Source organism: Panthera leo, chromosome E1, assembly GCF_018350215.1.
Source record: "Panthera leo isolate Ple1 chromosome E1, P.leo_Ple1_pat1.1, whole genome shotgun sequence".
NCBI classification, from domain to species: Eukaryota; Metazoa; Chordata; class Mammalia; order Carnivora; family Felidae; genus Panthera; species Panthera leo.
Genome location: NC_056692.1, coordinates 58,495,278 through 58,521,327, shown reverse-complemented (window position 1 = coordinate 58,521,327; position 26,050 = coordinate 58,495,278). Strand labels below are relative to the sequence as shown.

The window sequence follows — 26,050 nt, the reverse complement described above, 5'->3', positions numbered from 1 at the left end:
CCCCCCCCCCCGCCCTGCCCTGTGGCATTCTGGGCCCAGCATCTGTTTTTTCCCTTAGAAATGAGAGCAAGGCCCTGTCCAGTGCTGTGGGTCTGTTTGGAACAGTGGGCGGCCTACTACCTGCCTTTGGTGCTGACCTTCCTGACCCCCAAGGGTCTCATCCCGCTGCCCCACAGGATCCCCACTCCACTGGCCCTTTGCTTTGGCTTTCCATCTCCCCTCCCAGCCCCTAAACCAGAGCTCCTTCGCTGGGGTTGGGCGAGGGGCTGGGGTGGTGGGGTGGGGACAGGACTGCCTGTTCTTCTGATTTTAGGTGCAACCTAGGCTGACCTGTGACAGTGACAGCCCCACTTCTCCAGCCAGGGCAGAAATGTTTACATAGGTTGGGTTGGCCAGTCTGGACAAACACCCCAGTAGTGACCCTGTGTGGCCCCTCCACTCTTCATCCAGAGAGAGTGGCAAGGCCCGGGATTTCAGGCCTGTGGGCAAAGAGGAAGAGGAGGCAAGGCAACGCAGACCAGCGGCAGAGGAGTGTGTGTGGGCGGGGGGTGGGGGGGGCATTCTCTCCCCCCTGCCTGAGTTGCATGTCTGGGGCGCCCCAGTGTTGTCCTTTCTGGGCCACGGCCAGGGAGGTGGGAGGGCAGGGGTCCTCATAGGAGCTGCCTGCCCCCGCGATCGCCAGGAGGGAGGGAGAGGGGGAGGGAGGAAAGGCGGGGCCAGGGCCGGAGGGCGGCGCTCGCGGGGACCCCCGCAGTTCGGGGCTCCGGGGACCCCTGCGCCTCGCCCACTTCTTCCTTTCGGGGGCTCCGCGGGGGCCGGCGCTGCGGGCCGCCAGGGTGCGTCGGGCCTCCCCGCCCCGCTGCTGTCCCCGGCCGCGCGGCCGCCCGAGCCCCCCTCCCTCGCCGCGCGCTGCGCGCTCCGCCCGAGCCGCCGCCGCCGCCGCCGCCGCCGCCGCGTGCTCCCGCTGTCTCCTCGCTCCAGCCGAGCGAGCCGGAGGAACCGGGGAGAGGGAGAGAGCGAAAGGGGGAGGAGAGAGAGGCGAGAGGAGAGAGAGGAGGGAGGGAGGGAGGGGTACAGAGGGAGGGAGGGAGGGAGGGAGAGAGAGAGAGAGAGAGGAGGAGGCGGCGGCGAAGAAGAGCGAGTGCGGAGCGCCGAGCCGCGGGGCTGCTCCGGAGCCGGCGGAACCTCTTCGGATAGCCGCCCCGGCCCCGGCCCCGGCCCCGGCCCCAGCCGCTCGCGTGGTCGGAGGAGACGCGGCCGCCGCCGCCGCCGCCGCCCGAGCCCGGCCCCGCGTGCCACTCGCCGCCGGCTCGCGGTGCCCGCGCGGCCCCGGGACGCCGCTGCCCCCGCTCGGCGGCCGGGATGCAGCCGGGGCATGGCCGCCGGGCCCCCGTCACCTGCCGCGGGGAGCGCTGAGCCCGTGAGTAGCCCGACCCTCGCCGCCCGCGCATCGCCCTGCGGCGGTCATTACCTTCGCGTGGAGAGGGCTGGGGGCCGGGCGGGGGCGGGGGGGGTGGTGAGCGCGGCCCGGGGAGGGGCTCGCGAGACCCCGCAGAGGGAGGCGGGGCTGCAGTGCGCGGGCCGGGGACCGTCCCGAAGGCGCGCGGGGAGGGGTGGTGCCCTCGGGGTCAGGGGTCTCCGCGCGGGGTCTGGGCTCCCCGGCTCCCTCCCGGGCTGGGGTCGGGACACGTGGCCCAGCCGGAGGCCGGAGGGGCGGATTTGTGAATGGGAAGGCCCCGGGGTCGGGCTCCATGGAGACGCAGGGGAGTCCCGCGCGCTGTGTGGCGGTGGTGGCGGCGGTGGCGGCGGCACAATGCCCGGCGCGGGGAAGTCCCCAGCGGGGGGGGGGGGGGGGGGGGGGGGGGGGAGGGGGGGGCGCCAAGGCGCACGGAGATCCCGGCCCGGCGGGGCGCGTCCCGGAGGGCGGCCGGAGCCCGCGCGGGTGGGAGCAGGGGTTAGCGACCCCGCGGGGTGCAGTCCCCTTCTCCCCCAGCACCCAGGCCGCGGGAGCCCAGCCCGAGTCCTCGGGGGGTGGGGGGTGGGGGCTTCACGGGAGGAGTTGACCCAAAGGAGTTGTGGGAGGGAAGGGGCTCCCACGGCTCCCTAAAGAGGACCCGGGCCGCCGCGCTGTGTGCGCGAGGGTAGGCGGCGGAGGGGAGGGGTGGGGGCGAGCAGCGCGCCGGGCCCTCCAGGGGGCGGGCTGGGGGCGCTCCCGGCGGAGTCTCCGAGAGGCGTCAGGGAGGCTCCAAGCCGAACCGAGTCTGCTTCTCCCCAGCCTTGGCCGCTCCCCCGGGGGCCAGCGCAGCCCGGCTGGAGAAGCCGGAGCCGGGGCGGCGGGGCATACCCCTGGCCCAAACTTTCTGCCCCGGCGGCTCTGGGGCCAGTGGCGCTCCTCCCTTTGGGAGGGTTGTCTCCGCGGGGCCCCGGGCGCGGCCCGAGGCCCAAGGTCGCATCCGCTGCCGGGCGCGGAGCCTCCCCGGCATCTCCGCAGTCCGCGCGCTGACAGGGGCCCTCACCCAGTCGGAGAGAGGACGAGGGAGCGGCGCCTGGCGCGGAGGGACGTTGGGACCCCGTCCGTCCCAGAGCGGCCCTGGGATCCAGAGTGTCACGTGGGGTGGAGGGTGTCCCTGGGAGTCTGGAACTCCGGCCCCGCCAGCTAGCGCGGGGTCCTGCGGGGTGGGGAGAAACTCCTCCGTGACAGCTTTCCAGCCTTTCCGAGGGACCAGGTTTATTTTTTAATGGCCACTTTTAAAAAGGACTCCCGCGGCGCCGCACTTACTGACGCGCGAAACACCCGGCAGTGGAGGCAAAGGAAAGGGGCCGAAGGAACCATCCCCCAGGAGAGACCTCCTTGTCCCCTCCTCACCTAGGGGTGAAGTCGGGCCTCTGCATGCGCCAGGTTGCTAATTTCCTGTTGAGACACCCGCTCGGCTCAGGGACGCCCTGGGCGCCCACCGGGGAGCCCAGGGCACTTAGCACCAAGCAGGTACCAGGCTAATGGAGTCAGGTCGAACGTAATGAGGTCTTTCAGTCGGAAGACAGCTTTGGTTTTATTGGCCTGCAAAAAATAAATACGTAAATAAATAAAAAATAAGTAAAAGTATAAACATGACGGCAGTACCTGCTCATTAAGTGTGCATAGTGGATTGGGGCGGATGTCTTAATTAGGCGGCGTTGTTAATGGGGATATTACACTAATTAAAACTAGACCCTCCAGGTGAGCGAAAATTGTGGAGGGAGAGGGAGAAAAGTTGCACTGAGAGCGCGGCCCGATGAAAGCGGGGTGCCTGCGGGTAGGGGGAGCGGCCCCGGTGGGGACTTCGGGGGGGCAGTGTCAGGGGCGGAGGGGCACCTTCTGAGCACCAGTTAGGCGAACCCTCTCTCTCCGCCTCCACCAGGGAGCGTGGAGCTGCCTCCAGAGCCGAGGACCAAGGCTGCCACCCCCGTTCGTCCCCGGGGACTGGAGGCCTCCCTGCGTGGGCAACCGACTCGCGGCACACTCCTGGGAGCGACGCTTAACCCCTCGTTCTCCTGCTGGGAGATTCTGGGAGGGCGACAGCGTGGGTGGTGTGGGAAACCCTGGGGTTGAGGGAGCAGAGGTGAAGCGAACGGGGTGCACTCAGGCCTGGGCCTGGTGAGGCAGCTGCGTGTGAGGGGGTGGTCTGCCAGTGGCGTATCGGCTGTTTGCGTTGGAGCTGCTGGGGCTTTCTGGCACGAGGCGCCCCTTTCCAACAGCGATTCCCTTCCTGCATAAAAAGATGACTTAAATGATTTATCTGATCCACCCGCCAGAGGCCTGGGACTTCGAGAGACCGCCATCCACTCCTGGGCCTTGGGTTGTCTCAGGACGCTGGGAGAGAAGCTGGGAGTCCAGGAAGTACCCCCCTCCTGCCCCTCCACCTCCCGCCCGGCCTCTCTGTGCTGGGCCTTCATTGTGAATGCCCCTCACCCAGTGCTCTCGGGCAGGAGCAGCGTAGAGCTGGGTGTATTCACTGACCTTCTGCAGGGGCCAGAGGCCAAGCTGGAGGGAAGGAGCGGGGAGGCCTGGGCGGCCCCCTGCCACCTAGGGCGCGGCGGGTGTGCAGCCGGCGGCAGCACCAAGGACAGGGCCCGGGGCGCGCTGCCTGCGCTCCTGAGCTCCCGCCTCTTGACATGTCCTGGGGCCGCTGGGGGCGCTGCCGGAGCTCGCCCTCACCCTGCTAGGGGGAAGGGGAGGGCTCCTGAGGCTCGGGCAGAGCCAGGGGAGCCCAGGGCCAGCGAAGAGGCAGATTTCGGGAGGAGGCAGGTGGGAGGACTCCTGGGTGCCATTCCAGAGTGGGCCTTCTGTGGTGTTCCTGCCACTCACTCAACTTGAAGCGTTGCCAATGGCTTGTGGGAGAAAAGGAGAGAAATGGTGGAGCTCTTTGCTATCTGGGATATACAAGATATGGCAGCAGCCAGAAAAAAAAAAAATTGTATCCCAGTTGTGCCTCGTTGCCAGCCTGGTATAGAGCTCAGGCCCGTCTCTCCCTTGCAGACTTCTTTCCAGAGCCCCCCCCCCCCCCCCCCTTCAACCATGGCCCGAGGCTCCTTTATTCTGTGATGTGTGCAACTTGCTCTTACGGTTCTGACCGTGGTTGATGTATCCCCACCTCCTCCTTTACGCGCGTGCTATTTGGTGCCTGCTCGTGGACCCAGCAGCGAAGGAGTGTACAAATGAAGGCAGCTCCTATCCCACCCAGCAGTGTCGGGGGTGCGGTGGGGGGACAGTATAACGGGCCTGGAGGAGCGTGCGGGGGCAGGGGTGTCTCAGTGACCATGGGGTGACAGTGCCGAGCTCGAAACTGAAATGTTATTTTTCAGCAGTTGCAACGTGGGGCTCACCTCCTCCAGCCCGGCTGTCCGCCTGCCTGCAATTTTTGGTCAGTCATCTCTCTGTATTTATTTATTTTCACACTCCTTCTTGATACTCTGTTATAAAGACAAATGGAACCTGACACACAGCTGGCATTTGGTGAGGAATTTTTTATTTTTAAACAAGTGAAGGGGAAAAACCATCTTGAAAACTTTCCCCCTTGAACAGAGATGCTCCTTCCTGGGCACCTGCCTTTCCCTAAATCCCTTTTCTTCCGCACAAGGTGCCGGCTTTATGAACACATTCCATTTGCACCTCCGTCTTTTTGATTAGCTGCAGTATCTCGCCACGTTCTTTTATGAAGCAGCTCACTATTTTCACAGCTGCGTGAAACATGCAGGCAACCGAAACATCTTATTTTCTGCAGCCTCTCTGAAGTAGGTTTCTCTCTGAGCCGTCGCTGCCTCTTTTATTGATAACGTTCCGGTTCCATCTCCCCCGCCTTTTTTTCTCACTGTCTGTGTGTCTGTCTGTCTCTCCTCCCCTTTTCACGTCTTTGTTCCCCCCCCCACCCCCCCCCCCCCCCCCCCCCCCCCCCCGTACTTCCTGACTGGTGCAGGCACTCATAAGTGACTTTCTCCTGGCATTACCTGTGAGAGTCGAGGACAGCTTTCAATTAGCAGTTGGATGGTGGTAATGATTGAGTCCGCGGTGGGGTCTGTTCTTTGTGGGGGACCCGCAGACGGAAGGATGGACGACCTCGTGACCAGAACTGCTTTGGCTTAAAAAACAGACATTTCAGAGTGCAGTGCACCACGTGAACGACTGTGCTGTGGCAGCTTCTCGACACATGAGCCGCCACCAAATCGTGCCTTAGGAGGCGACTTGAGATAATAAAGGACATAAAACGTGTCACTTTATTTGAAAGTGTTTCCTTCGGTGAGGGGCGGGGGGAACTCAGCATCCCAATTGCGTTTTGGAAAGCATTGCCTGTCTAGGTGAGCAGAACCGAACGCTCTCACTCCGGAGCAGGGTAGGCCACCACGAGGGACGGACGAGGGACGGTGAGCCGGTAGGTTCCTCAGGGCCTAGGAAACACTGTCAGTTTTTATTTTACGTTATTTTATTTCATTTTTTAAGTTTATTTATTTGGGGGGGGGGCATGAGCAGGGAGGGGCAGAGAGAGAAGGAGACACAGAATCTGAAGCAGGCTCCAGGCACCGAGCTGTCGGCACAGAGCCCGACGCGGGGCTCGAACCCACGAACCGTGAGATCGTGACCTGAGCCGAAGTCGGATGCTTAACTGACTGAGCCACCCAGGTGCCCCCAATTTTATTTTAAATTGGGGGCCGAAAGACGTGCTCAGCTGTGTGACAGGGACGTCTTCCTTGGAGTCTAGTCTCCACTCCTGTGTAGCTCAAGGCTGCTACCTGCTGATCTCACTGGAGGTGGGTGGGTTGTAACTTGGTAGCATTAACTTCGTGTTCGGGGTGGGGGGGTCTTTAGAGGCTGTGGTGTTCTCTGAGGTTCAAGAGCAAAGCAACTCTTGTTGCAAGATTTACTTTTTAAGGTTTAATATTTAAAGCCAGGGCATGTTCTCAGCAGAAAACAAAATGAGGGAGAACGTATGTGTTTTTAGCACCTATTGGTTTGGTTAGTGGCTGTACTGAGATCTTCCTCCCAAGGTTCTAGAAGGATAGAGCCAGGGAGAAGTGACTGCACTGTGGCTCGCCGTGCCGGGCTCTGTGTCACCTCCACCCCTGTCATCAGTGCTGTGTGTGCAGGTGTCTCTGCCAGGTGTCTGCTGAATGCTGTGGGGAGTGAGCCAACCGTCTGGTCCAGTGTATACTGGACTGTGACTGGGAACCAGGACAAGAGGCAGGTGCTCAGGGATGTCTGTTGCACCCTTTTAGAAAACAGCCCCACTCACAGGTGAGGGAACTACCTGGGGACAGACACCTGCTACCGGCCAGACCCTGTGCAGTTCCATCAAGTTCCTTCTGGGGGACCAGACAGGTCATAACTTGTATCTTTGGCACGTAAGAGAGGAGAATCGGTGTGCCCTTATTTCTCTGAGACATCTTACTTTCACTTCAAAATTCTCCTTCCACCAAAACAAAAAAGCAGAAAGTAACATAGTCCCCTCCAAAAGATCCCCTCTCACAGGGCTGCCAGTACAGTTGTGTGGGTAGTGCGCTGCACAAGCCTAGGGCACATTTGGAGCTCTACCTGTGAATAGGTGGAACACTGCAGCCCTGCTCACCAATCAGTGGCTTCTTGTCTGTGACACCAGATGAGCCTGGGAGATGACGATGACAGGGAGGGTGACCCTCTGGGGCTGCGGCACTTCTCCTGACCCCCTTGCAATTTGTGTCTTTGGGCTCCAGGTGACTGGGGATTCCTGGGTTCGGTATCATGTCTCAGGATAGTTTTCCTTTAGGCCAGGATAACGAGAGCACAGAGAAGCACACTGTTCTCAGCACTGAAGCCTCTGTGTGTAAAAACAGGAGCCTCTGGGAAAAGCCAAAGAACACGCAGTGTACTTGTATTAAAAAGGTGGGTTCAGCTGCATATTTAAAGAGGGACAAACACCCAGGGACAGTTAGAAATAGTTTGGGGTGCCCGGGTGTCTTAGTCGGTTAAGAGTCTGACTTCCGCTCAGGTAGCGGTCACGCTGTTCGTGAGTTTGAGCCCCACGTCCGACTCTGTGCCGACAGCATGGAGCCTGCTTGGGACTCTCTCCCTCTCTCTCTGCCCCTTCTCCTGCTTGTGCGCGTGCTTTTCTGTCTCAACGTGTATAAAGAAACTTACAAAACAATGTTTAAAAACGTAGTTTCTCACTAAACCGATGGTTTAAAACCCTTACTGAACATAAATTAGAAGTGTCTCTAGATTAAGTTCTGGAGTCTTCTGGAAGTTTCCTTTTAGGGATCGGGGGCCCGGCATTGCTCCCTGCTCTGTACACGGGAGTTGCTGGGCACCTGCAAACAGAAGCTCCTGCTGGGGACTTCTCCCCGACCACGAGTTTGGTTTCTTTTCTGTTGGCAGTAGCAAGAAGGGCTTTGTAGGCTCCTGTTTGCCGCAGGAGGCGTGAAGGCGTTCTCCAGTGGTTCACGTGAGATGGCCACGCACACGGGGTTGCCCTGCTTCCCGTTGCCTTGGGGCCCGAGAAGACACGGGAAAACCGGGATGCGTCTCTTCTGGCTCCTCGTGGGCTCCCCCGGTGCTTGCTGACTCATGCTCGCAGCCTGGCCTCTCCCCGGGGGTCCAGTCTGAACCCTGCGTCAGTCTCCTTGTTAACAGGGACTCCCTGAGATTGGACATCACTGCCTCCTCCCATCAGCCGAACCCCCAGGACACACGCTTTTGGATGCACGTTCAGATGCAGCACAACTTGTGAACAAAGCTTGTTCCCTTTCTGGAGGCCTTCCTGGAGGCAGCGGCACTGCTGGTCAGCGCGAGCGCCCGCAGGGCCGGTGTGGGGGGGTGGGCAGCGTGGGGCGGGTAGCTGACCGCGGCGTGCCGTGGGGAGGGGATCTGCCTTCTCCCCCCTGCGGGTGGGGCAGGTCCCCACACCTGTTTACTCAGCCGAGCAGCGGGGAGGTGGGACGTACAACCAGCTGGCACTCAGTGGGCACACGGCAGCCGGTGGCGAGCGCGGGCCTTTCTGGTGCCGCCGGCCTGCTACAGGAGCGAGTGTCTTGTCCGGGTCAAGGACACTGCTCTGTTTCCTGTCGCCGTGAGGAGACGACATGGTTTTAAAATGGTTCCAGGTGGGGTTGCAGGTGCCAAGGTGGAAATGAGGCTTGGCGCCTCTCTGGTCATTTCTTGCTTGGGCGGCCAGGAGGGGCCCCCCGGAGGAGCCGGGCAGCTCATGTTGTCAGGAGCAGGCCAGGCGGAGGTCCTGTCGGTGGGGCTCTGGACCCAGGGATCACGGTCGCCAGGGCGCTGGGAGAGGGGAGGCTCGCCTGCTGGCGGTGGATTGCCTCGGGCCACCTCCCCCCACCTCCACTTCCTGGGGGGCAATCTCAAGGACCGCAGTTGGGGGCGGGGTGCGGCACCTGGGCTCTTTGCTTTTGCGGGAATGGCCTTGGATTCTAAGGGGGGGGGGTGCTAGGTCATTGCCAGCTGGGTTTCCATGCGGGGTGGGAGAGAAGAAGAACCTTGGCCTCGCTCCCGCCACCAGAGCCCTCTGAACCTGTAGATTGCCACCGTGGCACTTACTCTCAGACACAGGGATTCTTTTCCATCTCTGCGTTCGGTGTGGCGATGAGTGAAAACCAAAACATGGTGTTGCAGAAACCATTAGCAGTAAACATAAAGTGTGTTTGTCTTCCTGGAATCTTGACTCTTCCTCACTGAAGGGACCACAGTGGTGCCATTAGGCATGGCTGGGGCCCCCACCGCAGGGACAGTCGAGGCGGAGCCGGGGCCCAAGGGGCTGCTTACACAGGCTTCCTGTCGACCGGGGACGGGGCTGCGGTTCCCCGACTTCCCCGCTGCGCTCCCTGAGCGGCTCATGATGGACTGGATAGCACCCGCTGCCTGCCCCGTAGGGGTGCCATCCGTGGGCACATTAGTCAAGTGTTTTGGAATCTTAGCAGAAAAGAGAAGAGCTGGGGAAAACTCACAAGGTGAGAATTAGTATTTTCAACACTGTGATACCATAAGCAGCCCTCGCAGTCAGCCGATGCCATGTTTGCGTATTCGCGCGAGTCTGCTCTTGGCCGAAGGGAGGGACACGGAAGCTGGACAGTGACCTGACCTTTGTTTGCTGGGGCGGCCCGTTACCCTGCTCCTCACCGCGAACGCCCTTCTGCAGGTGTCAGGGACGGCTTTCCAGCACGACTGGAAGCGAGTGCATCTTTCTTCCCTGCCACAGACCTCTCCTAGGACAGTTAAGTAGAGCCCCGTGGAATCCTTATTCTTTGGACTCTTCCGGCACTCCATGACCATGGCTGGGATCTTTCCACAAGTTTACCCTTGAGTTGGAAAATGCATGTCTGGTGCTGTATGGGCGTTGACAGTGTTGCAGTGATCAGCATTTGCTTTCCTGACTTGGCCGTGCTTAAGCATGTAAAACGAATGTTGCGTGGGTTCTACCCCCGCCCCCCCCCCCCCCCCCCCCCGCCCCCGACTTGGGTTGAAATCTCATTTTAAAAGTAGAAGTGTCTGCGCGGAACAGATGGGTACAAATAAAACCAGGTCATTGACAATAGTATCTGTATTTACATGTTAAAAATGCAGCACGGGGTCTCTGCCCCCCACCCCGTGTTATTCTTTCTTGGCTGTGTGTCGACATCCAGATCAACTAGGGAAGGATCCCCCCCCCCCCAACCCCCGCCGTATTCTCTCCCCCATCATGGACACAATAATATGTTTTTCTCAGATCCTAAGACGAAAACTCACAAGACCAGACTTGGGAAATTTGGGCCCCCGAGGATAATTTTTCCGAAAGTAATAAGCGCTGGAAAATGAGGGCTGTAAGGGAAGTCTTTCGGTAATAATCATAACTGTGATGTGCACTACCTTGAGATGCTTTAATATACACCAGAACTACAGAAAAATTAAGTCTGCTGGAAGGGGAAGGAAGTGTGCTTTGGGCCCCAGGCCAGGTCTTCTGTCCCCACGCCGCCTCTGGGGCCCTGAGCCTGTGGCCTGCCCCCGTCCCTTATGGGGAGGCCCTTGTGCCCCCGGCCGGGGTCAGTTGCACACACAGTGCGGTGGAATAGAGAAATAGAATTCCCTCCCCAGCGGGCTCCTTTCGGGGCTGTGCTGTTTTCCAGCAAGGGGTGTGAACACGGAGACTTCCCCAGCTTCTGGCCCCGCTTTATTGGAGTCGGGCTGCCCGAGAGCTGGGGCAGGAGGGCGTGGCCCGGGGCACCCGCATGCACTCCGCACCTTATGGCCGTCGGGGCGAGTCCTCCGCAGTGCTCCCCCCCCCTGGGGCGTAGGCCGAGCACGTGGCCTTACGTGTTCTTCTGCCCATCCCTCTTTCCCCCTCCCTGACCCCGTAGCCTCTTTCTCTTCCTCCTGCTCCCCCTACCTCCCGCCCCCCTCCACCTTCAGAGCTAGCAGGCTTCTCCGGTGGGATGCGGGGGGAGAGGGGCGGGGGGGGCGGTGTCGTATGGTAGGTCCAGCGGCGCTGAGCTCAGAGTGGCCGTGAGGAAAGATTTACGGTCCCTCCCTGCCCTGCTGGAGGGACAATTAAAGCCATGCACGGCTGGAGGAGAGCGGTGTCATTAAGAGTCAGGACGGTCAGAATAAATCTGTCACCTCCAGTCAGATGGCTGGGCTGGACTGCTTGCTGGGGCCTTTACGGTGGGGGCCCCCTCGGGGGTGGGTTTGAAGGCTCCAGGATGGGCCGTTGAGGGATCTGACGTGCTCTGAGCACCATAGCATTTGGGTCCCCAGGATCCCAGGGGTCTTCTCCCAGATGGGGGGGGGGTGTGTGTGCCGGGGGGCCCCAGGGGCTGATTCTGGGTGACACGCTTGCAGGGTGTTTGTCCCCTCAGCAGCCGGCACCCGTGAGAGCCACCGACTGGAATGTTCCGTCGGAGTAGCGGACGCCAACCTGACGGCAGAGTGCGTGTGTGCGTGTACGCACAGCCGGTGTGTGCACGGATGCACGCGTGCCCACGCGCATCAAGGACACCGGCGGGCCCCACGCCTGCCTTCCAGCCCACACAGCCCCTCGCGGGCTGCCAGGCCCGGGCGCGGGGGGCCGGCCAAGCCCAGCGGCCGTCCTCCTTCATTTGCCCTGTGTCCTACTTCAGTGCCTCCGAGACTCTGGCAGTTTCCTCAAGGAAACTTTGTCTCTGTGGAATTGAGGTGCCAAGGGCTGCTCGGCCCTCCTCCTGGCTAATCGCTGATACGGTCCCGCGTGGGAGCCCCGTCACTCCTAGAAGCGTGCTTTGTTCCGTGCTTGCCTGCCCGCTCCCGCCTCCCCGCCGGGGTCCGCTTTCCAAGCCGGTGCCGGAGCCGCTCGGCGTGAGACGCGGGCTGTGGCATTAGCGGGTATTCAGCCGGCCAGCACGCCGGGCCTTTCGTTAACTCGGATACTACAATTATGCGCACCGCAACGCTGAGAGGGCCATTTGGGATTTTTCTGCCTTTAAGAAACTACTCCTTTTTTTTCACAGCCGTGTGCCCAGCCCGTCGGCACCACGGCTGTGACACAGAGCCTCGCGGTGGCCGTCAGGAGCCCTTCGGCCCGCCCGTCTTGCGCGCGTAATGAACGACGCGCGAGCTACAGCCCGTGCCCCGGGCGGGGCTCCACCTCCGCTCCGCTCCGCTCCGAGGGGCTGTGCCCGCAATCAGGGCGGCTTCTGGCGGAGCCGCACCGCCTCCCGCCGTGACTTACCACGCCGGCGCAGCGGCCCCGGAACCAGCAGAGGTGTGCGCGCGTGTGTGCGTGTGCAGGCGTGACACGTGAGGACGTCCCTCGGCATCGAAAGCCTGCTCCCGTTGGCTTCGTGGGGAAGGGCTGGTGCCCAGGGCAGTGGTTCCCCTTTGCCCCCTGCTGAGGCCAGCTGGGCCCGTGGAGGGCACCCGGCGTTTCCGAGCGTGGGCGAGCACGTGCTTTTGCAGGGAGAGTGGTGTTTACACGCAGGCACGCTGGCCCTTCGTGCACGCGTGTGCATGCGTGTGTGTGGATTGCGGGCGAGGTTGGGATCTTGCGCGGGTGGCCTCCCCCTCTCCCCACAGTGGGAGGTGTGTGAATGGTGTCCTGGGGCCCGATGGGGACCCAGAGGGACTGGATGGCCAATGTCAAGACTCCTGGGGGGAGGGGCAGGTGCAGGGGGGGCATGGCAATACACAAGGGAGGCGCTGGCTCGAGGTCACCCTGTGGAGAGCAACCCTTCCCAAGGACAGAGCCCACTGACCGCTGACTGGTGCTCAGACGTGATGCGTGCTTTCCCCTCGGAAGGTAATTGAATGTCTGGAGGCAGCTCCTGCCTTGGACGCTTACCCCAAACATTCATAAAAGTGTTATTCAGGGACCTTGTTATCTCGAAGAAGAAGGAAAGAACCCACCCCACCTCAGCACCAAATAACAACCAACAACTCGCAAACTTTTTTTTTTTTTTTTTAACTTCCCCGAAGTTGCCATGGTTACCTGCGTGCGTGGTTCCCAGGTCTCCCGCTCTAAGTGGATCGGCTTGGAGCACGCACCGAAGCCTCCGTGCTGGGCCTCTGTGGTGTGTTCACCCATCTGAAGAGGCCGTTTGTGTCCCAGGATGGAGGGAAGGAGCTGGGACGCTACAGAGATTTTCCAAGACCACAGAATGTGATTTTCTAATGTAACGCTTCTGAGCTGTGGGAGACAGAATTTGTCTCCCACGCTAAAATAATTATAGCTGGGAGAACAGAGAATACATCATTGCAGGTCCTTAACAGCGAGGAGCGTGCGTGTGTGTGTGTGTGTGTGCGCGCGCGCGCTTCAGCCCCTGCATAGGCTCTGGCTTCTTCGAGGAGCACACGCGTGCGCCTGGCCACGTGTGTAAGGGCAGCCATAACCTGAAGCACCCCTGCCCCTGTTGCTTGGATAGCACATGCACAGATGGTGAATTTCCGCAGGGGCTTTTTGGGGAGAGCCGATAGGGAAGGTGGGGAAAGGGCGGATCAAAGTGGGGGACAGAAGCCAGGCAAGATTCCTTCTGGCCAGGCACTCGTGTGCCCTCTGAGAGAAGGGCCCTCGGCAGCGCTGCTGGTGGGGAGAGGCACCGTTCTGCCACCTGCCGGCCCAGCCTGTGTGTCCAGAACACCAGCAAGATAGGAAGGAGACCAGGCTGTAGCTGAACATCGCCCTGACGTCGCGCACCTTGGGGTCTGGCCGCCTTTCTCCCCTGGGGCGGATGGAACGGCCATCTGCTTGTGGGCTGGGGGCCCTGGGGCCCTCTGCTCCCTGCTGGCCGTGTTCTCCCAGGAAGGCAGGAGGCAGCCGGGGTCGTGTGGGGGTACTCAACGAGCAAGAGTGGACGTGGGGGCTAGGATTGGGCAGTGAGGTCTGGGTGTTGGGGGTTGTAGTGACCGATGAGGGCCCTGGTGCCGGACCACACGGCTAAAGCTTCGCACTGGGGACCCCAGAGGGCTCATTTTCAGCCGGGTCTCTGGTTTCCCTGCCTTTAGCCTGGCAGAGAGAGGAAGATGCTGTGCGCGGGGGGGGGGGGGGGGGGGGGGGGGGGGGGGGGGGGGCAGCGCCTGTCTCCCCTCATTCCAGTGGCTGCCTGTGTGCCTTGGGTGTGGCTGGGCCAGCGCGGCCCCTTGTAGAAGCCGACTCCCCGCTTCGTGCCGGCCTCACTTTCCCATGGATGAGAGGAGGTCTCAGACTCCGGCATCGCACGTGTGGTCACATCGTGAGGCCGTGGTTTAAGGGCAGATGTTTTCTGGGGTTGAGTGAGGCCAGGAGCCCTGGGGTCTCCTCATGAAGTCCTTACATATGCGTGGCTGGCAGTGGCGTGCCAAGGCCAGGGGTGACCCCCATTTATCCTGGAGCATCCTAGGAGCTGCTTGGCTGGTCAGGTAGATGGTGAAGGCAAGTGGGGAGGTTCTAGATCCTTCCATGAGCCCAGGGCAGAGCTGCGTGTAGGGCCCCATCCAAGGTGGGTGGGCGTTCCTGATGCTCACGTGCTTGTGCACAGTGGACGTGAAGAATTGCCCTCCAAGCCCTTTTTGAGGCTCCCTCTGCCCCGATCTTCCCGACACGTGTCTGGGAGTCGTAATTGGCACTGATGAAGAATGAGAAATGACAGATCCCTGTAGGTGTTTGCACATCTGTCTCCCATATTAGATCGTAAATGCTTCGAAGGCAGGGACCCCGTTTTCTGCACAGCGCATAGGATGGCTGTCTACTCACGGTAGGTTTTCAGTCCATGTTTGTGGGCATTCTGACAGCTGGCGGGGGTGGTCCTGGCGCCTCTGAGCCCTCCATCCTGGCCGGGCCGGCTGGCGAGGGGCCCAGGAGGGTTTCTGGGCCCTGTGCTTTCTGTCGCTACCGGCCCCATGGAGTCTTGCTGGTGTGGGAAGCTATGCAGGAGGCTGGGGCCCCACTCTGTGCCCAGGGCCTGGGGGAGGGGGGGCAGCGGCTGCCAGAGGGACCTGCTGATCTGTAGGAAAAGCTTCGGAGGCTCCTGGCCTGCAGAGGCCTGGAGAGGAAGCAGGCCCTGGTACTGCCCCTGGGTTGGCAAGAGTGAAGCGGTGCCCTGGGGTTGGGCTGTGCTTCCAGCTATATCAGCTTCCTTCCCGTCGCCGGCGGTGAACCTTGGACCGTGTGCCACTGCCTCCCTAGAACCGGGGTCGGCTGCCAAAGAGAGCAGAATGCCTCTGCAAGGGGTGGGGGTGCTCAGATGTGCCTTCGAGCTGCCCCTCTTTGCTGGGCTGGGGGTGAGGAACAGATGTGAGGGAGGGAAAATTCCTCAGAATGTGCTGGACTGTTCTAGAAGACGGCGGGCTATTCTGGAAGACAGCCCGCGACTCCTCTAGGTGCATGACCCTGGGGCTGGCTGTGTCCTTTGGAGGGCAATGTAGCCATCCACAGGGGCGTCAGCTCGTGATTATGATGATGCTAATGGAAAACAGAAGTGAAATGGATAATTCAAGATGGCAGACGAATCAATATTATTTATATTTAGCTTGTGAATATGCTGCATATTTCTCTGCTGGCAGATTGGTCTTCACAATTATATTTTGCGGAATCCAAGAATCTGCTGTCCGTGGGCCAAGGGCTGCCACCTTGCTTCCCCCCTAGGAGGGTTGTTGGAACACACGAGGACCCCGCGTGACTTGGCGGCCAGTGCAGAGTGAAGTGCCAGCCCGTCCCGCCTTGTACCACCCTCTCCCGCTGCACGGTGGGCACACTGCCTCTCCCAGTCCCCCACTGCTAACAGACCCCTGCAGAAAGGGGTGGGCTGGGCACACGGTGGGTTTTATGCAGCTGCTTTAGACGAGTAGGGAACGGTGTATCACAGCCCGTCGCAGCCGGGACAGCGGAACAGTCGTCGTAACACGAGTAGACGCACACTCCTGTCTTCATCTTGTCCACATACTTGCAGGGTGGATGGCTGGGGGCTCGGGACGGGAGGCCCGGTGAGGCAAGCAGGCCTCTGTGCGCGTGGAGGGCTGATCTGGCAAGCCCCCTCCTGTGTGCCCTGGACCACGCAGCACATCCCACATCCTCTGTGGGACCCAGGAAGGCCGTGCGGTCCCCACCCCCACGTCAGCACCTCAGCCTGGGCACCACTGTTTTTTTGGCACCAGAGTTTATAAAATAAAGACCTTTGATTTTTTTCTTTCTTTTTTTTTTTTTTTAATTTTTTTAACGTTTAATTGTATCAGACTGTGAGTGGGGGAGGGGCAGAGAGCGAGGGAGACACAGAATCCCAAGCAGGCTTCAGGCTCTGAGCTGTCAGCACAGGACCCGACGCAGGGCTCGAACTCACAAACTGCAAGATCATGACCTGAGCTGAAGTCGGCTGCTCAACCGACCGAGCCGCCCAGGTGCCCCAAAGACCATTGATTTCTAAGGTGCCTTCATTAGACACTGTATTGATTTCGATTTTATATTTAAGCTATCGGCCCCACTCACGCTGCCCTCCCGGAAGAGCACTGTGGGGTCACGCAGGCTCAGGGACGGGAGCAGGGCCGAGAGGCTTGCTGGCTGCACGAGGCATGTCTCGTTAACACTCAGGGCCCCCCGGGGTGGTCTGCGTGTTCACTGTGCCTGTGCGGGCTCCTGTGGTGCCTTGATTAAATGCCCCACACGAATGACTGGCTTCCCAGGTTGACATGAGGGAGGAGAATGGGTCTTTGAGAGGGGCTGGTGGTTGATGACAAGGAAAACAGGCTTCCAGAGAACATCTTGGGATCTGGAGATAATGGTCTATGTTGTTCTCTGTCCTTGTGCAGCCCCCCCCCCCACCCCCAGCTCCACATGTGGTGGCTTCTGGAATGAAGGTCTTGCTTCTGGACTCACACCCTCAGTCTCCAAAAGGCCCCCCAGGCTTTAGGAACACTCTGGCACACCTCAGCTGTTAGCTCTTGGATTCCGTCTGCTTCTGGCCTCACGCAGTGGAGGAAAGGGGCACAGCCGCTCACGTCCCTGGCACCTAGTAGGTGCTTCATAAACATTGCAACAGTGCATCGGTGGGGCCTGTCCTTCTGTCCGGAGAATGCAGGTAGAAATGAGCCTCGTGTTCCTAAGCCGCATCTCTCCCTCCAAAGCCCCAAACCTTGACCCTCCTAACTCAGGAAGGAGGAGGAGGGAGAGAGTTTGTTGATGGGTTCCCGGGGGTCCAGACCCACCCGTGTGCCTCTCCTCTGAGTGGGTTTGGTTTCTGTCCTGGAGCCTGCTGGCCCCGTTCTTCTATTTCCTCTGCTGGCCCTCAGGACCGGAGCAGCCTGGCAGGAGAGCACGTGCTGGGCCAGAGCAGATGACCGGCTGGCCAGGGCGGAGCCTGGACCCGCGCCCGGCGCGGCGGGCGGATCCTATCGCTGCCCCTTCCTCCTCTTGTCGTTTACAAACCAAGAGACAAAAATAAAGCTAACGCTGGGCTGGTACGAGACGCAGTCGTATCATAGAGTTATCTAGAGCGGTCAGGCCGCTCTGGTTCCCAGAAATGAGATTATTTTGGAATTCCATCACATTGAGGGAGGATTCCGTCTCCCTGCCCCTTCCTCTTTCTGACCCTCTCTCTCTTACTGCCCCCCCCCCCCCCCACTGGCCGATGAAAGATTTTCTGGTGGTGGTAAGGAGATGTGACCTGATTCTGTAATAAAGAGGAGGCTTATTAGAATTAAGGCCTAACAGCGTTTAAAAAGCAATCTTTGCAAGATTGAGGCCACGGGGGAATTGTAAATTCTCGGCAAAGACCTCATTGAAGGATTGGAATAAAAACTTGACATGCGTGTGCGGGCATGCACACATGAAGGCATCCTCAAAAAACAAAAGCAGCTTAGTTAAAAAAAAAAAAAAAAAGCAGAGTGGGAGGAGGAGAGAAGTGTGGGCATCTGGGGAAGGATGGGCGGGGGGGGGGGGGGTGGTCTCTGTCCCTGGTCTGATGTGGGGAACTCCTGGGTGGACGCGGGCCCGTGTCCCTCCTCCTCTGCCAGGCTCCAAGCAGTTATGTTTCCTCTGTGGTTGTTACTGCCTCTCAGCGGGCCGTGGTTTGGGGTCTGCGTGGGCAGGGTTGCGGGGGGACTTGGGAGCGGGTGTGCAGGGTGGTGGGGTGGGGTGTGTGTGGCTCCTCCTGGGCAAGGAGGGGCGAGGGGCGGAGAACAACACGGCCTTGGGCTTAATCCCAAGGCCATGCTGTCAGTGGAGGAGACCCGTTCTGGATATGCCAAGGGACATCTACCTCCTGTCTTAGTCCTTTGGGGCGGCTGCAACAGGGCACCACAGGCTGGGAGTCTTAGAAATAGCACACAGTTGGGGCGCCTGGGTGGCTCAGTCGGTTAAGCGGCCAACTTCAGCTCAGGTCACAATCTCGCGGTCCGTGAGTTCGAGCCCCGCGTCGGGCTCTGGGCTGACGGCTCGGAGCCTGGAGCCTGCTTCCGATTCTGTGTCTCCCTCTCTCTCTGCCCCTCCCCTGTTCATGCTCTGTCTCTCTCTGTCTCAAAAATAAATAAAAACGTTAAAAAAAAATTAAAAAAAAAATAGCACACAGTGATTTCCCACAGTTGTGGAGGCTGGGAGTTCACGATCAAGGTGCCAGCTGTAGTCTGGTGAGGGCCCCCCTTGTTCATAGAGGGCTGGTTTCTCCCTACTCTTCTCACACGTGGCAGGAGGGGCGAGGGAGCTCCCCGAGGTCCCTTTTCTAAGGGCTCTAATCCCATTCCTGAGGGCTGCACCTTTGTGACCTTTCACCTCCCTGAAGCCCCACCTTCTGATACCATCACACTGGAGGTTAGATTTCAAGCTACGATTTTGGTGGGGGGGTGCGGGGACACTTACCAAGGGTCTTGCAGTGATCTCATGGTGGGGTACTTGAAAAGCTGGTGCTCAGGGTTCGGGCTGGGGGCCGGGGGTGGGGGGAAGGCACATGTTCCCCTGGAAATAGACGACCACCTTGTTTTGGGCCTGTTGGGACCACCTCGGGATGCCTGTCCCTTGGAGCCCCACCGTCCAGGGGTGGGGCTCCTCCACAGGTTCCCCCCGAAGGTGCCCTGTGGATTGAGCCCCAGTGGCCCATAGAGTGACCGGTTCAATAATACTGTAAAAGGAAGCGCGCACGCACACACACACACACACACACACACACACACACACACACCTTCCATCCTGCTCTTAGGCTCCTGACCCTTTTCTGCAGCTTCCTGGGATCACCCCCAACCAAGTGACTTACATCCCAGCCCTGTCCAGGCTGTGTGTCAGGGGCTGCGGGTTAATGCAGTGGCCCCACTGCTGTTCAGGCCTGAATTGGGTGGGTGGGTGGGTGGGGAACGGAGCAGGGCACGGGCCTTTACAGGGATTCACTGTTCCATCCCCTGGGGCCACACCTGGCACATGAAGTAGGTACCCCATAAGCTTTTGTGGACTGGTGAGTCTGCACACGGGTGTCCTTGCCTCTGTGACGCACGGGATCCCTGGAGGCTCTTCCTTTCGGTGCAGGACTGGTCATGTGAATGGTATCCACCCCCATCCTTAAGAATTCTAGAAGACAGAGTGTCGTGACCCATACCTGGAAGACCAGCAAAGCCCCCAGAGCAGGTGGGTTCCTTCCCGCAGGCACTCCCAAAGCCTTGGCCCCTGGCTTCCCTGCCCCCATGATGGACATCCCTCCATGGCTGTCAGCCCCTGGGCCCCCGGGCAGGTGTCTCTCTTGGTTGCACCCTTCATGGCAGGACTTCCTCCCCAGTCCTGGATCCTTGTCCTGGGACAGCGAGGTGGGGAGGTGGGGACAGCCAGGCCTGGGCCAGGCCAGTGTGTACTGAAAACACAGCTGGTGAAGGGACAGGGGACAGTTCCCTCTTTCCGGGAGCCCAGCAGTGCCTTTGGAAGTGGCTTGTCTTCAGAAGCTGTTCACGGCCTACTTTGTGCTCCTGGGGGGGCGGGACCCCGGCATCTCTGGCAAGTTGGCTCCAGTCTTGAGTGCCTCTGCTCCTAAGAGGTTCATTGGAGATTTCCGTGAGGTTTGGGGTGGGGTCTGTACTAGTCCCCTTCTGTGACATGGGTCACGTTAGAGCCTCTCTCCCAGGGCTGCCCTGGTGTCCTTGTGTCCATCCTTCTTTTGGTGAGAAAGGGGCCACCGGACGCCAGGGAATGGAGTTGGGACATCCAGGCGAGACATTTGCCAGGTGCCGTTACCTGCCTCACCGTGAGCGGTGTGCGCCTGAAATGACCTTCATCAGTGTCCTTGACCTTCAGCTTTCTCTCCTGGGGGAGCCGCTCCATTCTCATGGCCCGGGAGAGGTGGCCTGCCTCAGGCCAATGTTCTCGCCCCAGAGGATCACCAGGGAAGGCAGTTTGCATTCGAGGCCATTAAAAAGATAGCGAGGGGGTTGGGAAGGAAATAACAGCCCCAAACTTGGCAACAAATAGACGGCAATTTTTGGAAGCTTATCTGTGTGAAGAATGCTCTGCAGGAATATTCATTTGCCTCTTAAACAAAGGGCAATTATGTGCAATCCTGTGCCTTTGTGGGCTTCCCAAGAAGGACTCACTGGAGACTCCTTTACAGTCAGAGTGTGGCTGTCCCACAGGGGCCTGTCACCTGGGGTCCTTCCTCCCCGCCTCGGTCAGCAATCAGGAGTGAGGAGTGTGTGTGTTGGGGGACAGTGCAGGGGGAGGGAGATTAGAGGGGGGCAGGTTGGGGCAAAGGAGGGACAGGTAGAACAGGAAGCAGCCCCAGATACGTGGGTTTCTCTTTGGAGGTCCTATAGCCTGGGGGCTGCTGTGCCCCCTCCCCCCCCCCCCCCCCCCCCCCCCCCCCCCCCCCCGCCATCTTTCAGGAAATGCACAGGGAGGGGTTGCTGTCTAGGGGCCGAGGGTGCTTTCCTGTGGCCCTCCTCCTCCTCCTTCCCCCTTTTTTTTTTTTTTTTTGTAATCTGAGGACTTCATTCTCCAAAAGCTGTCATTTTACATAAGCCTCTCAGTGAAGCACATCTATTCTCATTGCCATATCAAACACCCTGGAACTGACTGCCTGCCCCCCACGGATGCTGGGGCCTTAGGCCTGGAAAGGCAGACACCCTCGTGTGTGCAGGGTTGTGCAGGGGCTGAGCAGGGCGCCCGGTGCCCGTAGCCTGTCCCATCCATCCCCACTGCCTTCCTCAGACCCCTTGTGGGGTATCCCTGGTGCCTCCAGACTGGCCCTGACCAGCGTGTGCGGCTCGCACACCCTCCTAGGGGGCGGGCACCTGGGGGAAGGGAAGAATTGTGTCCCCAGAAAAAGTTAGGTTGGAATCCTAACCCCCAGGACGTCAGAACCTGGCCTTCTTTGGAAATAGGGTCTTTACAGGGATGGAGTTAAAATGAGGTCATAAGGACCAGCCCTGATCCAGTATGACCGGTGACCTTACCAGAGGGGACACTTGGAGGCAGACGTGCACACAGCCAGCTTGGGAGCCACCAAGCTCAGGACTGGGTTTCAGGGTGGAGTCCTGGCGGGGCGTTCACTTCTGGTGGGGGTGGGAGTGGGGCAGATCGTACTAGACCAAATAGAAACCTAGCTTGCAGATTCCTTTCTGATTCAGGGGCGGTTGATTAGCCCATCAACTATTAACTTATTTTCCTGACCGGGAAGGCCCTGTGCTTGTCACTTGGGGCGGCCCAAAGGATCACCAAGCCTGCCCTCGGGAAGTCTCCAGTCCCAAGTGGCAGGATGAAACCCCGAGGTCTTCTTGCAATAGAGTTCCCCAGGGGTGGGGGCGAGTGAAAGACCCGTTGCCAAGGGGAACATTACTGTGGGCTCAAGAGCCAGATCTGGGTACCTTCCCCACAGCCCTGCCACCTACAAACTCCTACTCGTGCTTCAAGACCCAGCTCAAGTGTCCCCTTCTTCCATGACTCATCCCTGCCCTGTTTCCTCCAGGGGCTTCTTTATCTGATCTCCTCTCCTGCCTCCAAGTGTGTCCTGTGGTTTCCTGGCAACATATCCTGTTCCTCCTCTGGGTTCTCAGCCTCTTTTCTGTGGCCACATTTCTCAAGGTGTGGTCCCTGGACGCCCTGCATCTGAAACACCGTGTTTCTTGAAAAATGCAGGTTCCCAGGCCAGGCTCCACCCTTGGCCAACAGAGTCTGAGGTCACCAGCTGCCGAGGAGCTCCCATCCCGAAGCAGTGCTGAACCCGGAGGGCGGGGTTAGGTGGTGTCCAGACGGGCTTCCAAGGCATTGCACCTGCCCAGTGCTTGTGGAAGAGGCTTTGAGCCGGCCCTCTGACTGGTGACCTTCTGCAATCCTGGGCTGGGGGACCTGGCTGGGCAACTCTGCTGGTTGGTGGATGCCAGCGTTCTCCTGGTCATGACACTGCCGTTACATCCTCTTCCCGCCCCAAACGGAAGGATGGGCCCGTTAATGTGGCCGGTAAATCAGATGGCTCCAAGTTAGGATTAAAAGTGCAGAACCCCTGTGGGTGCCTCTTGCAAAGAGCTGCAGGGTAGTGGGGGCGCCTGGGTGGCTCGGTCGGTTAAGCATCTGACTTTGGCTCAGGTCACGATCTCACCGTTCGTGAGCTTGAGTCCCGCGTCGGGCTCCGTGCCGACAGCTCGGAGCCTGGAGCCTGCTTCGGATTCTGTGTCTCCCTCTCTGTCTCCCCGTCTCCACTTGCATGCTGTCTGTCTCTCTCTCAAAAATAATTAAACCTTAAAAACCCCCCAAAACTGCAGGGTAGAGGTCTTGGGATCGGGCTGTCACTGACATGCCATCTGACATGCCATGGGGCGTCCCACACCTCTGGCCCTGCACCCCTCCCAAGGATGCTCTGAGCATCCCAGATGATGGTGAGTGTGCAGGGCAGTGACTCACGACGTCAGCACTGTTCCCTCCTCCTGTGCTGTTTCCATATTCTCAGGGCTGGAGGGGGTCTTGGCAAATCGATGCGCCAAAGGGTGGGTGTCCTGGGTCTCGGTTGTCTGTCATTCTCCCGTGCGTGCACCTGCCACGGGAGTTTTGGGGCTGGCCAGTTGTTTGAGTCGGTTTCAAACGGCCTTGCCAGGGCCAGCTTCTCCATCTGCAGCAGCAAAAGGAAAAAAAAAAAAATTTTTTTTAACCTCCAGCATGGAATTTTCCCAGTTATTTTAAATAAGTTTCATTTATTTGTGCCTGGCATTCAGATAAGAATTACCAGCCTCGCACAGATGCAAATTCAGAGTCATAAAAGGAATATTGACACCAATTGCAACCACACATCACCATCTCTCATGCGATCAAATGCCCTGGCTGCCGTCAGAGCAAAATGGAGCGTTTGAAAAGCCGCAAGAGAACACCCTCTCCCGCAAACAGAACACGCCTCTCTGGAGAAACCCAGGACAAGATGCTTCTGAGAACTTTGCAGGGGCCATCCGACGTTACATTTCTGATTGCAAATGTAGTAAAAAAATAAAAATAAAAATAAATAAATAAATTAAAGTAAAAGACCCACCAAGTAAATCAGTTCTAAGCCCTACCAGAATGAATTTAGCTGCAGGTCTGCATTGGGTTTTATCCAGTACCGAGAAGCAGGATGAGGTTGTAGAGCGTCCTCGTGCCCTTAGGGGGAAGCATGTATCAGTTAGCTAGTGTTACGTAACAAACAAGTCCCCAAACGCGGGACAGTGAGACGGCAGTTGTTTCTTCTTGCTCACGAGTCTGTGGGTCAGCTGGGCATCTGTGCTGATCTGGGCCATGCTTGGTTGATCTCATTCAGGCTCACTCACGCATCTGTGGTCAGCTGGCGGTGGGCTGGAGGCCGGCTGGACTGGCGACTGGTTTCTACTTCACGGGGGTTTTCATCCTCCAGAAGGCTAACTCAGGCTGCGTTCCGGGTGAGCAGAGCCTCCCGAGGCCCGTGGCTGGAGCTAGCACACCACTTCTTCAGGGCCTCTTTTGGCCAAAGTGGCAGGAGGCCAGCCCCAATTCCAGGGGTGAGGAAATATACCCGGCCGGTTTGTGGGCGGGGCTAGAAGTTCCCCTTGCAAAGGGGGTGTTTACTTGGAGGTGTGAGCAATCAGGGGCATGTTTGCAGTCGGTCTACCCAGGATGGAACACTGGCCCTGGGAATCAGCCCAGTCTTGAAGGCATGGCCTGGGCAGTGGGAAGGCTGGTCTGCAGGCATTTGGGTTTGGCAGTGGGGGGGATCGGCACCCCCGAGACACATGGACACTCAGTGTGGAGTTTCGTGTCCAAGCAGGTCTCCCTGTCCAGCAGCAGCTCACTTCTCAACCCTCCACTGACCCTGCCCTGACATCAGCGTCCCCTTCTCAGGACCCGCTGCCCTCAGCCGTCCACGCCGCACTCACTTCCCAGTCTCGTCCTCTCCACAAGCCCTGGGCTGTTGGGGGCTCCTCGTACCGTGACCCTCTCCGCCTGCTGTCCCTGCGCTGGGATCTCGACACTGTCGGCCACCACCCTGCGTGGTCCTCTCCTGCATTACGTCTGAACGCCGGGGCCTTTTCCTGCGTCCTTTTCAGACTTGACAGGTCTAGACATTTAGGCCTTCCTCCCCCAGATCTGGTCCCCTCCCATTTCAGAGGGTGGCACCTTGGTCCCCCAGTTGTGCAGGCCAATGCCCTGCGACTTATCCATCATCTCTCTCTCTCTCTCTCTCTCTCTCTCTCTCTCTGTCTCTCCAGTTCTGTTTGCTTCTCTCCTTTCCCAGAGACCCGGCCTTCTCTAGCCTTGACCGTACCCATCGTCTCCCACCTGCCTTGATGACAGGCTTTGGCTGCAGAGTGGGAAGTGGGTTGGGGGTGGGGTGGGCAGAGCAGCTTTGAAAAATGCAAATCTGATCATACTGACTCATGGCTTAAATGCTTAAATGGTTTCCCCCGTTTCTCGGGATAAAGAGGAAAATCCTTAACCTTCTTGTTGACCTCAGCAGCCACCCCTGGAGCCACCCTTCTTCCTGGTCTTGCAGCAACTCGGAGAGGCTGCACTCTTTGGTGCCCCAGGGCTTTTGCACAGACGGTTCCCTCTGCTTGCGGTGCTCACCTTCCTCTCCCTCTTTACCTTGTCATTAATCCCAACCCAGTCTTGCAACGTCACTTCCTTCAGGAAGCATTCCTCGCCTGCCCCCACCCAGAGGTCCCGGTCAGCTTTTCCTGTACCCCTTATAGATCTCCTTGTAGCTCTGACCACAGCTGCAGTGCAGTCACTGCGTAATTTCACATCCATCTTCCCTCTGTAAGGCCAGGGGCCCTTGTCTTTATTGTGTCTCCAGAACCCAATGTGGGGTCTGCTGCCGAAAGGCTCAGCAACCGGTCGAGGCCAGTGAATGAATGTGTCCGGGACCTCCACACTTGCCAGCTCGGTGGGTCCCCAAAACAACCCAGGGGGATGGGCATCATTGGCCCCACTTGACGGAGAGGAAACTGAGCTCGGGAGGTCAGGGTCACAGGGCGAGTGAGAGATGTCGAACCCAGGCTCCTCTGACAGCGGCTGGAGGCTCCTCTAGACCATTGCCTTGGTGGATGTTACAGACCCGGGGCGTTTGCAGCCAGGGTGGCCACAGCCGTGCAAGCAGTGGAATGCGGTGATGGCGTGGGCCGTGGTGAAGGTCCCATGCTGGAGAATGGCAGAGTTCCGGAATGATCCACGGTCGCTAAGTGCCACATGCCAGGCAAATCCTACCCCAGCTCCTGTGCCTCTGGTTTTCCAGAAGAAGCTGTGTATAGGTTTGTGTTATTTTCTGATTATTATTTTTAAAGCCACGCCAGGGAGTTCCTTTCGCACAGATGTTGTGGATTCAGAGGACATCTCTGCCAACTGCCTGTGTTGAGGATGTGGAGGAGGCGTGTCGGTGTGCAGATTCTGTGGCCCAGAGGCCGCTCCGGGACGGCTGTCGGGTGCTAGCCTTCGCCTCGTGCCTCCGGGGAAGGGGACAGTCCTGTGTGTACACACCCTGAGTTAGCCACCTTCCTACCTGTGGCCACACAGAGGAGGAAATGCCGGTGCCTGAAGCCCAGGGGGCCTCAGGCTGGGGAAGCGAGCGTTCTGCTCACACGGTTTGCTGTGTACCTGGCCATCTGCCTGCCTGGCATTCCCTACGAACCAGGAGTTATCTGAGGATAGGACTTGCGCCT

General features: G+C 59.2%; 1 protein-coding gene across 3 annotated transcripts in view; it reads left to right on the top strand.

Annotated features, from left to right (window-relative positions):
* RBFOX3 (RNA binding fox-1 homolog 3) overlaps positions 1-26,050 on the top strand; it is a 458,058-nt gene that overhangs the window by 34,661 nt on the left and 397,347 nt on the right. Inside the window, exon 1 of one of the 3 annotated variants that reach the window (XM_042917399.1) lies at positions 25,594-25,642. The exons of the other annotated variants lie outside the window; for them this stretch is intronic. The gene's annotated coding sequence lies outside the window, so the exon portion shown is untranslated. Of the gene's footprint in view, positions 1-25,593; positions 25,643-26,050 lie in introns of those variants that run through there. 3 annotated transcript variants of the gene reach the window in all.